This window comes from Dendrobates tinctorius, unplaced genomic scaffold (assembly GCF_039654945.1).
Source record: "Dendrobates tinctorius isolate UK_male_01 unplaced genomic scaffold, ASM3965494v1 ptg000130l, whole genome shotgun sequence".
In the NCBI taxonomy this organism is placed as follows: Eukaryota; Metazoa; Chordata; class Amphibia; order Anura; family Dendrobatidae; genus Dendrobates; species Dendrobates tinctorius.
The window spans coordinates 2,748,367-2,761,216 of NW_027361798.1; positions in this window are offsets into that span (position 1 = coordinate 2,748,367).

Below are 12,850 nucleotides of genomic sequence, written 5' to 3' on the forward strand. Positions count from 1 at the left end.
TCTGGACCTACTCAGGGATCCCTGTCACTATCTTACTATTCACTGACATCTTGCAGCTTCTCTAAGGGTCAGGTGAGTAGTCCCTCTCAAAAAGCAAAGATGCGTGCCTATCGTGCTGACACCTCTTCAGCAAGGACTTCGCACCGGAGATCTCCTCGCGACTACCTCCAGTCGACACAAGATGCTCGAGTTTTCTCCTCAGGCTCTGATACAGGCGATCCCTGTTCAGGCTTCTGAGGTTTGAGAGTTGCCGGAAGAATCTTACCACCCGTTGTTTGAACATCTCCCACCAATCTGACTTAGGCTGTTTTCACATTTGTGGTTGTGTCCGCAGCGTTTCTGCCGCATACATGTGTCGTGTTTTCCTATCTTTAACGTTGTGGATGAAGGTACATGTGTTTCTATGCTTTCGGCCGCATTTGACTATGCATGCATCATTTTGGTTTTTCGGCGGGGAGCGGCTAACGCAACATGTTCCTATTTTGGAGGCGGCAATTTGCCGCCGCCATACGCATGCAGACGCTTGCGGAAGGAATACAGAAAGCATAAAGAAGGAGCAGCATCCGTTCCAGCTGAAGAAGAATCTTTTGCTTTTATTCTGCCATCAATAGATACAACGTTTCGACCATAACATGGTCTTTATCAAGTACCATGTTATGGTCGAAACGTTGTATCTATTGATTGCAGAATAAAAGCAAAAGATTCTTCTTCACCTGGAACGGATGCTGCTCCTTCTTTGTTTTCTGTGAGCCGTTGATCCTGTTGGGCCCTGGGATCTTTGGAGTGTGCTTTCTACTTATTCATCTGTGTGCTGTTGGCTGCAACTACTCGTTCTACTGCTTGCGGAAGGAATGTCTCGAAACAATGCATTACAGTCTATGAGAACGCATGCGTACGCAAGCACGCGCGTTCGTTAGCATTTTTGTACGCATGTGTTTTTCCAGGGTAAACCTGTCTAGACACTGATTAGCCACTCCCACACAAAGATAGATACAAAGAGGGTGTGGGCACTCATTGTCCATTACTCTCAAGCCACTGGAGACTGCAAGACAAGAGAAGACATCTGTGAAGACACTGAATTCAAGCCAAACGTGAGTATACAACCTAATGTATGTGTGTCTTTTTTTTTCTCCCTGCAGTCTGTAATCATTTCTGTCTCTTTCTTGCAGCATTCTTCACCATGGCCTCTAGCCCTGAGCTCACAGGACAGGATTCTGAAGGGAGTACCTTTGCAACTGATTGGTAAGTATCAATGTACATATGTGCCAAAATCATGTTTTTTCTTTTATAGAACGCTTCATCAAGTGCACAGGAACAGGAGCAGAAGGAGGTACAAGCGCCGGTGGCAAGATGGAGTGTAATTTTTTTTTCTTTGAACGTTAATATTTTTTCTTCCTTTTTTGTGTGGGGGTGGGGGGGTTGTTTTTTCCTTGTTTATCTTTCCAGCATTAATGTTTTTATTTCATTTCTAGGTTCCAAAATGGGAGGAGGACTACATCGACCACGACCTCCTGATCTCACTTGTTCAGGAGAGAGTGGACATCCGGGAGAGAGACCACTCGGACATGTTGGTGCTTCGGCGGCAGTGGAATGAGGTGGACCAAGAGCCGATGGATGAGTGGGACAATGCTACGCCTCGAGCCAGAAAGGACTTTCGTAAGTATTGCAATGTTGTGCAGTGAACCCTTAAAGGCCGGGATCACACAACCATGTGTGACGCGATAAACTCCTGTGAGTTTCTCGCATCACACACGGTTGTGTGATCCTGGCCTAAAGTGCATTGTTTAACCCTTTTTTCCCCTTTCTTTGTGAACAAAGTCAGAATCCGTTGTCGTTCAGTGAAGGACCTCGGACTCGCAGTAGTGGTGCAGCAAGGATCCGTAAACATAAATACCACCGTATGCTGGCTCTACTGAGGCCTGTCCTTTCTCAGAGAATGTAAGTATTATTGTGTTGTATTCCATTGTGTTGTGTTCCGTAATTTGAATATTTCTGTTCCACCGGAGTTGGCACTTGTACAATAGTTTTTTGTGGTAGTAATGTTTTTCATTTCACAGAACCTGGAGCAGCACCCTGGAACCTGGTTCGTCCTCTGGAGCGGTCCTTCAGCGAACAGCCTCTGAGCAGTCCCAGCCATCAACCAACGAAGCAGCAAGTAGGTCGGTGTTACAGGCTGGAGAAACAGGCAGCTGGTCCGTCAGGTCTTCCCCTATCCCAGGCCTCCTCCGCCTCTTTTTATGTTGGGTCTTCCCAACAGCGGCAGAAGGCCTCGAACAGGACACTCATCCCCGAGTTTCTACACTTGAACTCGGTTTTCCAGCATGGCATGAAGTCGATGGTAGATAGACTGGATAGTGGTTTGAACCAATTTTCCAGTCCACCAGCGCCTTGACCGTCTGGAAGCCGACATCCAGAGACCAGCACACCATTTTTTTACGGCCATTTAACGGGGCATGGCGGAAAACCTTACACTTGAACTTCAGCTGAATGTGACGCAGGCCTGCAATGCTGCATACGTTTAGGCTATGTAGCAGACTCGGTTATACCCGCAGGCGCATGTAACCTTTCCAACCGTGCCACCATTTACCCGGTTTATATCTCCGCCGAGTTGTGCTGCATACTCCTGTATGGCCACCACCATGCCCAGTACTGCAGCACTCCACTACAGTGCCACCACCATGCCGAGTGCAGTTTTGAAAGCCACTCCACCACCACGCCGAGTCCTGCTCCTGCACGGATGCCCAACGCCACCTTCACGCAGAGTCCTGCTCCTGACCAGCCGTCCACCGCCACCAGCATGCAGGTTCCTGCTCCTTCACGGCCGTCCACCAGCACACAGATTCCGGATCCTGCAGGCTTATCCACTGCCACCACGCCTTCTGAACTCACCACTCCCACCCTTCCAAGGAGAAGAAGAAGCAGCCAGCAACCTCATGGAAGGCAGAAAAAGAGAAAAAAGGAAACAGAGGCGGGAAAGTACAGTGGTGCTCCCTCCAGCACACTCACCTCCCATTGTGTCTGTTATGTCCAATTTGTCCCTCCCTTCTAATGTGTCTCTCCCGTCCCGTTTCCATGTGTCAACCTCGATCCTTGATCTCCCAAACCCCACACATCTATTAACCCCTTCACCTGGAACCCCTTCAGTGTCCACCCCAAGCCAATCCTCCCGTTTCCACACCCCCCGGTCCGTAACATTTCCCCAATAATTTTGAAAATAAAATATATTTTTTTTCGTAAATAAAATTGTGTTGTTTTCCCCATATCACTGCTTGTTCTTTGTCTTGTTCGTCGCCGAATACTGCAGTGCGCAGGTGCCAGACCTTTCTCGACGCCTGTGCACTGCAGGACTCTGCTCTGCCCTCAACAGGGCAGAGCAGTACGCCTGCGCCGGAGCCACAACAGGAAGGGAAGAAGAGGACGGCATTGCTGCAAGATGGGAGGCACTGGACCGCGACACCTATCGGACCGGACCGCCCCCTCCGGTGATTATAATCTAACGTGTTTTTCTTATCTTTCAGGTTACATCAGAGGCTTATCTACAGCATTACAGAATGCATTACAGAATGCTGTAGATAAGCCCCTGATGTCAATGCCGGCAGCTGATAGTCCAAAAAAAGGGTGACAGATTCCCTTTAATGGTTGTCAGCGTTAACAGTGTGGGTGCCGCCAGCGTCAACGTGGTGGGTGCCACCATCATGATTGATTGAATTAGATAGCCTTTTTCTTCCAACCCCTGACAGTTTTACCCACTTTCGCTGACAATGATGAGCTTTTAGTGCACTTAAGACAAACAGACTCATCCATTATCTCCTTAAATACACTCTGGCCCTTGCCTGGGGGTCCTGAGGTAGTCTTCCCCCCAGAGGGCATTTTATTTTCCCCCCAAGAAGACGACCCAGGGACCTCCTGAGACCCAACAACCCTGTCCGCAACCTGCGGCCCCGGTTCCCCGTCCTACCCCACTGGAGGGGAGTCCTGGAGGGCCTGGAACTGGTTGGAGAGATCCACCAGTGGGCAGGCGGCTGGACCTTCCAATGGCACCTGGATTAGGGCTAGAGAGTCAGAGGGGTCGCAATCCAAGGAGGAGGCTCAAGACCTGGACCCCCTCTTATCCTTGGTTGTTTTCCTGTTACCATTCCCTCTCCTCTCCCTCATCCAGACTGTCACCGGATGAAGGTTCCTGGGAAGGCATGGCGTCCTTTTGCTCCTCCCTTTCAAGTCTCTTGACTTCCTTGCTCAATTCACTGTCCTTAGAGGATCCACAGCTGCGAGTTTAGGGTCATTACTCCCTGCCACCTGCTCTCATGGTGCTGCTCCTGCCACCTGATGTTGGATGGCGGCAGCTTGCTCTTCACCGGTTCCCTGCCTCCTCCGCCCCTGCTGGTCCCTTCACTGGCAAGATTAGTCCCGGCTTTCGCCTGTCCCTCACCGCTTTCAGGACCGATGTTGTGAGTTCATTTTCCCCTTCACTACTGAGGCCCGAGGAACTCCCTCTTCTGGTGAAGAAAGGTAGTGAGCCTGATTGTCAAACACCTGGGGCTGATTATGATGACTGGCTGAGTGGAGTTAATGACTGGATATAAAGCTGCCGACGCCCTTCTGGCCTGCGGGTGATTTCTCTGTGAACTTCTAGGAAACCAGTCTGATTCCTGCTCATCTAAAGCTAAGATTTCTGCTTTGCCTTTTTGCATTAGTGTTTTGTTTTCCTTGCTTTTCTGGATTCTGCCATTCCCTGCTGGGGTGAGCTGAATCTCCTTTTGCCTGTTGCTCTGTCTTCAGAATATTCCTGAGTACTGACATAGCTTTTTTGAAGCCTAGCGTCTTCAGGGCCTTTTTTACTGTCAGTTTGTTGGCTCTTATTTTCATAGGGTTTTTTCACGGATTGCAGACAGCAGCCTTCCTGTCCTTTCCTATCTAAGCTAGCGTGGGCCCCATCTTTGCTCAGTCTATCTTTCTGTCTGTGTTTTGTTCTTTCTTCTTGCTTCACCGTCATTATATGTGGGGGGCTGCCTTTTGCTTTGGGGTCTGCTCTGGGGCAGTTTAGATTTCCCTTTGATAAGAACTGAATGAGTTAAATGAATTCTGCTGAACTTTATCTTTTCTTCGAGGAGATGTCTCAGACATCTCCCTTGTGAACCAAGGTCAAATATTTCCTGCTTACATGGCAAAGCTGTTGTAGAAGTAACTATTTTTCTTTTCTTTATTGCGCATGTCTGTAAATATCTAAATTCCTTATCATAAAAGGGGAAAGCTTGACTGAGGGGGGCAGAGGCGCTCAGCAGGCATCCCGAGTTGTATCATACAGCTTGTGTCTGTGTAATTCTTCTCGACGGGGCAATCAATTAGAGACATATGGTGCCCTACACCCAAGAACATCGGTCCTTCAGATGAAAGAAGTATCTGAGGGATCCCGACAGTTTCCTGGCGCCCGAACAGGGACCTGAAATAGGCACCTCTCCGAGACTACCCGACCTACGGACCACTCCGGTTACTGATGAAATTGTGAACAGCAGACCTAAACACCTGGCCAGGTAAGAGATCATTCTTCTCTTCTCTGCTCTTCATAATATATCATTTTAACTAAGGTCCGTATCAAGGGGAATCTAGTAGAGGAGGGGGCCATAAAATCAGGTCCATATAAGAACTCTGAGGAAATAGGGTGTGACATACATATGTAACTTCTGCTTGAATGAGAGGTTATTGTAGATTCTGCCTGTATACTGCCATCTTTAGGAGAAGAGCTGATGCAAATCAAAATGGGTATGGTGCATGGACGTTTGCGGGAACAGTCCCAGGGTTGAATATACAAAAATTTCACCACGTACGTAAGGGAGATGAATGGTGGATATTACTAGCATTAAATACACATATCCCATTGAATGATACGTTGAGAGGTCTAACATTACGGAATCTAAGGCTGGGTGAACAGTTCATACTGCGCAGCCCGGACGGACAAGTTTTTCACAATAGACGATTCCGCGTTAGGAATCAAGGAGGTTGTTGAGTGGCTGCTTTGATCTGAAAGATTGTGGAAAGTAGAAAAATAAGCTGCACAGTAGGTATTCGTTCAAAGAGTGGTGATATTGCCTAACTGGGTTATGTGACAGCGTCCTTTCGGGGAGGTCACCGCCTAAGCTTAAATCAACACCCTTTACGAATAAACCTTGTGACAGATAAGAGTGTGATTGAATGAGCACAGGACCGCGAAATGAGCCTGTGACAGGATATGACTGAAGAACCCCCGACAGATGGATACTTTGTTTACAATCCTGTGTGTTGTGGGAGTGTTTCTGTTCGGATGTTATATAGCATATAGGTACAGGAAACACGTAGTACAAGGAGGAACAGACACCCCATTTAGCCTGTTAGCACCTTAGGAAGAAGGTAACGAGGTATAGTAGAGCCTAGTCTTGAGCTTACCCAATACACCACCTAAGGCAGGGGACTAACAGGAAGAAACGAGAAACAGGATAGAAAGATGGGGAACAGTCAGGGAAAGACACCTGAAGAGGGAAATTGGTTATGTGATATAATTGAGGATAGATATGGAAGAAGTGCAGCAAGGGACTTAGAAAAGGTATTAAAAAAATTCAAGGTAGAAGGGAAAGAGGCTTTGAATGAGGACAAATGGAAGGAGATAAAAGACACGAAATCAGGAAAAATTGCAGATGCAGGATGGGGAGAACAGGTTGAAGCATGTTTAAAGTGTTCACAAGTTGCTCAGAGGGAAAAGTGGGCATATAACGAGAAGACAGGGAAATGGATACGTCCAAAGAAGGTCAGAATGACAGATGACCCAGTGGAGAAAATGCATGAGCCTCCACCCTATCCAGCCCCGTTGTCAGTGCCACCACCAGTACCTATGGCTCCTCCACCACCGGCTAAACTGTACCCAGAAACACCAATAGCTGTTAAGCCACCTAGTGGCAGCAATGAACTTGGATGGGTCTGCAGTAATTGTGGTCAACAAAATCCCAATTGGAGGGAGGATTGCTTTTCCTGTGGTGCCCCTCGACACCATGTACCCAATTTATTAGCCCCGGTTAGAACCTCCACCAGACCTTTTAGAGAGGTTGGACCAAATGGGGACCCTGTAACAAGGCATATACTCACTAACTATTATCAGCCTTGGACGGCAACTGAATGTATGGCTTTGTTGTCCAACGCCCCTGACCCGATTATCAATCCAGCCCGATTTGCTGCATATTTGAGACAGGTATTAATAGTACACAGGGGTACTTGGAATGATGGAGAAGACATGCTTAGATTGAAGTTATCTTTGCCACTTCAACACAAGCTCTGGCAAGTTTTGACACCTAGAAAACCAGCAGAAAATGCAGAAAACAACCCCCGTACACAAGCATCAGTAGAGATATTTTTAGAGGTTCTTGATACTTTTATGGGAGGTAAACAGAGACAGCGAGGTTCGCAGACAGCTGTTTCACAGCAACCAGGACAAACAGTAGCTGACTTTTATCAGACATTGGAAATGGGATTTAGCGATGAAGGACTAGATCTAACCAGCCCGGGGGTACAGAGATTGCTTGCTAAGTCCTTTGTAGATGGATTAACATCAGAAGTAAAATTAAAGTTGAAAAATTGTACTCCTGATTGGAGGTCAGCAGATGACGCCCATGGTCTGAGGCAGAGAGCCATGGGAATAGAAATGGACTTACGAGAGAACAAAAGAGAAAGAGGGAAAGTATTTTTCACACAAAATTCAGAGTCAGAGGGCCCAGTAGGGGGAGTAAGGAGAAGGACTTTTACTTGCCATTACTGTAAAAAGCCCGGTCATTTCCAGAGAGATTGCCGCAAGAGAAAAGCAGATAGGGAATCTCAGTCTAGAAGGGAGGAAACAACTGACTGACTAGGTGCAATTAGAATGCAACTTGACTCTAAGGAACCAGTAGTTAAAATTCAAGTCAATGGAAAAAAGGTGCCCTTTCTAGTAGACACCGGAGCAACCTCTTCGGTGGTCAATGACAAGGTAATAACTCCAGATCTACTTTCAGAATACTCAACCTTTGTCTCAGGATTCAGTGGACAATCTAGCCTAATTCCTTTTAGTAAACCTTTGCCGATTAAGATAGGACCTAAAATGTTCCTGAATAAGTTTTTATTTGTCAAAAGAGCACCAATTTGCTTATTGGGAGTAGATGTACTAAAGAAACTACATGCAGATATCAAATTTGCTGAAGATGGTACAGTACACCTTACTATCCCAGATGGGGACGAGGACACTCTTGAGGCTTGTATGATAATTCAAGCTCTCGAGCCACAAGGTCCTGATGACACCACATCACAACCGTGGGACCCAGCCCTAGACAAATTACCTAATACCTTATGGGCAAAAGGGAATGCGGATATTGGCCTACTTCCCGTATCCCCAGTTGTGGTAGAGGTGCCTATGGATACAAGGTTGCCACAGCTGCGGCAGTATCCCATTAGTGCCCAACAAGAGGCTGCTATTGAGGCACAAGTCACTGATCTTGTAAGCAATGGAGCATTGGTGTCAATTAAATCACAAGCTAATACGCCATTGTTTCCTGTCAAAAAGAAAGGAGGACCAGGTGATGCCCCGAAATATTGCATGGTACATGATCTGAGAGAGATAAATAAGGTCCTTGTTCCTTTGACACCAGTAGTACCTAACCCACACACGCTATTGGCAAAAATCCCTAGTCAATCGAAATGTTTTTCGGTGATTGATTTGTCGAACGCATTTTTCTCAGTGCCCCTCCACAAAAGCTGTTGGCATCTGTTCGCTTTTACATTTAAGGGCAAACAATATGCCTGGACCAGACTGCCACAGGGCATGCAGCATTCACCCACACTGTACACGCAGGCATTACAGTCTGTGTTGGCCGGCTGGCCACATCCACCTGATGTTGTGCTCTTACAATATGTGGATGACCTGTTGCTTTGTGCACCTGATGAGACTAACTGTAAAATACATACATTATCACTATTGATGTTTCTATCAGATAACGGATGTAAGGTCAACAGAGAGAAATTACAGTTCTGTCAACCAAAAGTTATATTTTTAGGGCATTGTCTATCTCATGGTACCCGACACCTAACTAATGACAGAATCACAATTGTACAACAAATGAAGGAACCAACAACCCATAAGCAGTTGAGAGCATTTTTGGGTTTAGTTTCGTCTTGCCGCCAATGGGTCATACATGCTAGTGAACACATGCAGCCACTGTATGATTGCATCAACACAATACCTTTCCAATTGACTGATATCACACGCACCTCATTTCAGTACCTAAAGAAGGCCATAGTGTCAGCTCCAGCATTAGGTATACCCAACTATGATATACCTTTTCAACTAATGGCCGCTGAAATCAGAGGGCATGCTACTGGCATTTTGACACAGAAACATGACAAAAAGAATAGACCCCTTGCATACTATTCTGCCAAATTAGACTCAGTAGCACAGGGAACACCATCCTGTGTCAGAGCAGTTTCTGCAATCGCATTGCTACTTGACAAAGTTTCTGATATTGTACTGGATAACCCACTAACTGTCTGTACCACACATGACATATACGGTATCCTGAATCAGGTTTCTGCTAAACATATTTCTATGGCAAGACAACTCAGATTGCAATGTGCCTTGCTTATGCCTCCTAATGTTACGTTTACCAAAACTCAGAATTTGAATCTGGCTACACTGTTGCCAATTGCAGATTCTGAAGGGGGGGATATAGATGAGAACACATTATCGCTTTCTTTTGAGCCTTCATACGAGGTTGAACATGATTGCATAGAACTGATGCAGCAAGAAGTTGTTGGCTTGCCCAATGTCACAGACACACCATTGTCAAATCCAGATTTTGTACTTTTTGTGGATGGCAGCAGATATGCCGATGAGAGTGGAAAATTCCTCACAGGATATGCGGTAGTGTCACCACATGAGACTATTGTGGCAAAGGCACTTCCACCCCATATGTCCGCACAAGAGGCTGAGCTGACAGCTCTGAATGAGGCATTAAAATTTTCCAAAGGAAAAACAGCAAATATCTACACTGACTCAAGATATACCTTTGGGATAGTACATGATTTTGGGGTTTTGTGGCGCACAAGGGGTTTCATGACAGCAGCAGGAACACCCATAAAACATGCCACACTGATCAGAGAAATCCTCGAGAATGTGGCCCAGACACAGGGGGTGGCCGTTATGAGGTTGCCAGCACACACCAGAAAAGACAATATGGAAGCAAAAGGCAATGAAAAAGCAGACCAGGCGGCGAAACAAGCTGCCTTGGGGACTCCAGAAAAGGTAAACATAGTGCACAAGGATGCATCAGAATTGTTTACAGACTTACAAAAGTTCCAAGAAGATTCCGCTCAGACGGACAAGGAAACTTGGGAGAAGATGGATGCCGAAAAAACGAACGGAATATGGAAGAAAGATCAGAAGTACTGTTTGCCTAGGGTTTTGTACCCAAGGATGGCAGAAGCAGTTCATCTTCCAACTCACATGTCCGCCAATGGAATGACACGCCTAGTCACAAAAGTTTGGATTGCTCCTGGGTTTGGGAAGGTGGCGCAGCTACACTGTACCACCTGTCCCATATGCCTAGCACACAATCCTGGACAAGTGGTGAAGACTCCACGGAAACACAGTCCTAGGCCGTTATATCCTTTCCAGAGACTGCAAATCGACTACATTCAACTCCCCAGAAGTGGACCATATGAGTATGTTCTGGTGTGTGTTGACATGTTCTCCGGATGGCCAGAAGCCTACCCGGTGAAAACGGCTACAGCTCGAGCCACTGCAAAGAAACTAGTGATGGAACTGATACCACGATTCGGTGTCCCTGAGACAATTGAATCAGACAGAGGCACACACTTTACTGCTGAGGTAATGCAAAATGTAATGCAAATGATAGGTGTAGAACAGGCATTTCATACACCCTACCACCCACAGAGTTCAGGGAAGGTAGAAAGAATGAATGGGACACTAAAATTAAAAATACAGAAAACCATGGAACAGACCCGTAGACCATGGCCAGAGTGTCTCCCATTAGCATTATTCTCAGTAAGGTACACACCCCTGGGGAAAACTAAACTGTCACCCTTCGAGATATTGTTTGGAAGACCACCAAACACAGGGTTGTACTACCCACAGGTCTTAACACTTAATGTGGATAATTTGACGAATTATGTGATCCAGTTGCAAAAGCATTTAACTCAAATGCATTCTCTAGTTTTCTCTTCCATTCCAGATCCAGATAGTGTGGAAGGAACTCACTGCTTGCAACCCGGTGATTACGTATATGTCAAGAAACACTCCAGAAAAACGCTTGAACCCCGATACCAAGTACTCCTAACAACGCCTACTTCTGTTAAGTTGGAAGGACGACCAACCTGGATCCACGCATCACATTGCAAACTAGCCACAGGAGTTAGCAATACATAAGAGTGCATAATGCTTTGGTTTGGTTTTTCTGCATTGTCTATATTAATGATAGTAGCTGCGTGAGACAGTTCAGGTCATCGGACCCGCTTGCTGTCATTATATAGATCCCAACAGTACTATAAAGTTAAAATTAAAAATAGAGGATGTTCAAAGACTTAGAGATCAGTATGATAAAGACAATGATCGTACTAAGGATAGTTGGTGGTCAGACACCTTCTCCTTTCTTAATCCAGCCAATTGGTTTAAGGGTATTGGAGGCTGGATAGCTGGGATTATACTAAGTTTATTATGTATTGCCGTTTGTCTCCTTATAATATATGTGCTATTGAAACTTGTTTTTTGGTGTATCTCTGTATGCAAGAAAAGATGTAGAAATAGATAAGGAAGTTTGACTGTAAACAACAAGAATTTAACTATTATTCCTTTGAGTCCTAGGTTGACATCTCATTTCTGGCATGAAGGAGCGTACTCTTGCAATGATGGACGTGGCTTCAGTATCTGGGGGATGGAGAAGGTAGAAGACCTGTCTCCCTTGGGCAACCCGTCGGCCTGGGATAGTACCTGGTGAACGAGCCACTATCCGCTGTTGTTGCAGGATCCAGTGTTCCAGATTGTGGAAAGTGAAGATGTCAAAGGGGGGAATGATAAGAACTGAATGAGTTAAATGAATTCTGCTGAACTTTATCTTTTCTTCGAGGAGATGTCTCAGACATCTCCCTTGTGAACCAAGGTCAAATATTTCCTGCTTACATGGCAAAGCTGTTGTAGAAGTAACTATTTTTCTTTTCTTTATTGCGCATGTCTGTAAATATCTAAATTCCTTATCATAAAAGGGGAAAGCTTGACTGAGGGGGGCAGAGGCGCTCAGCAGGCATCCCAAGTTGTATCATACAGCTTGTGTCTGTGTAATTCTTCTCGACGGGGCAATCAATTAGAGACATATGGTGCCCTACACCCAAGAACATCGGTCCTTCAGATGAAAGAAGTATCTGAGGGATCCCGACACCTTTCTGTCTTTAGGCTATGTAGTCCTCCGGCTGTGATCGAGGGGCCTAGGGCATAGTAGGAGCCCCCCATGGCTACTGCTAGTTGTGTTGATAGGTTCAGGGTTCTGCAATCCGATAGCTGCCAACTTCTCTGGTTTTCTGGACTTAGCTAGCATTTCTATTTTTGCCTCCTACGGTGACTCAATCATAACAGACCGCATTGACAAAGGAACGCGGACAGTGACTGGGTGACAGAGGTCACCACACAAATTACACCTAATCCTGCTACAGGTAGCAGCGAGATGGCCGAGGTCCCCACACAGTGCGCATTTCTGGGTAATAAAGTGTGTGGGGCTGCCGCACCTGTGACAGACTTTAGACTGTCCCCGGTAGAGAATCAAGATCCTGTCCCTCCCCAAAAATGTTGAGG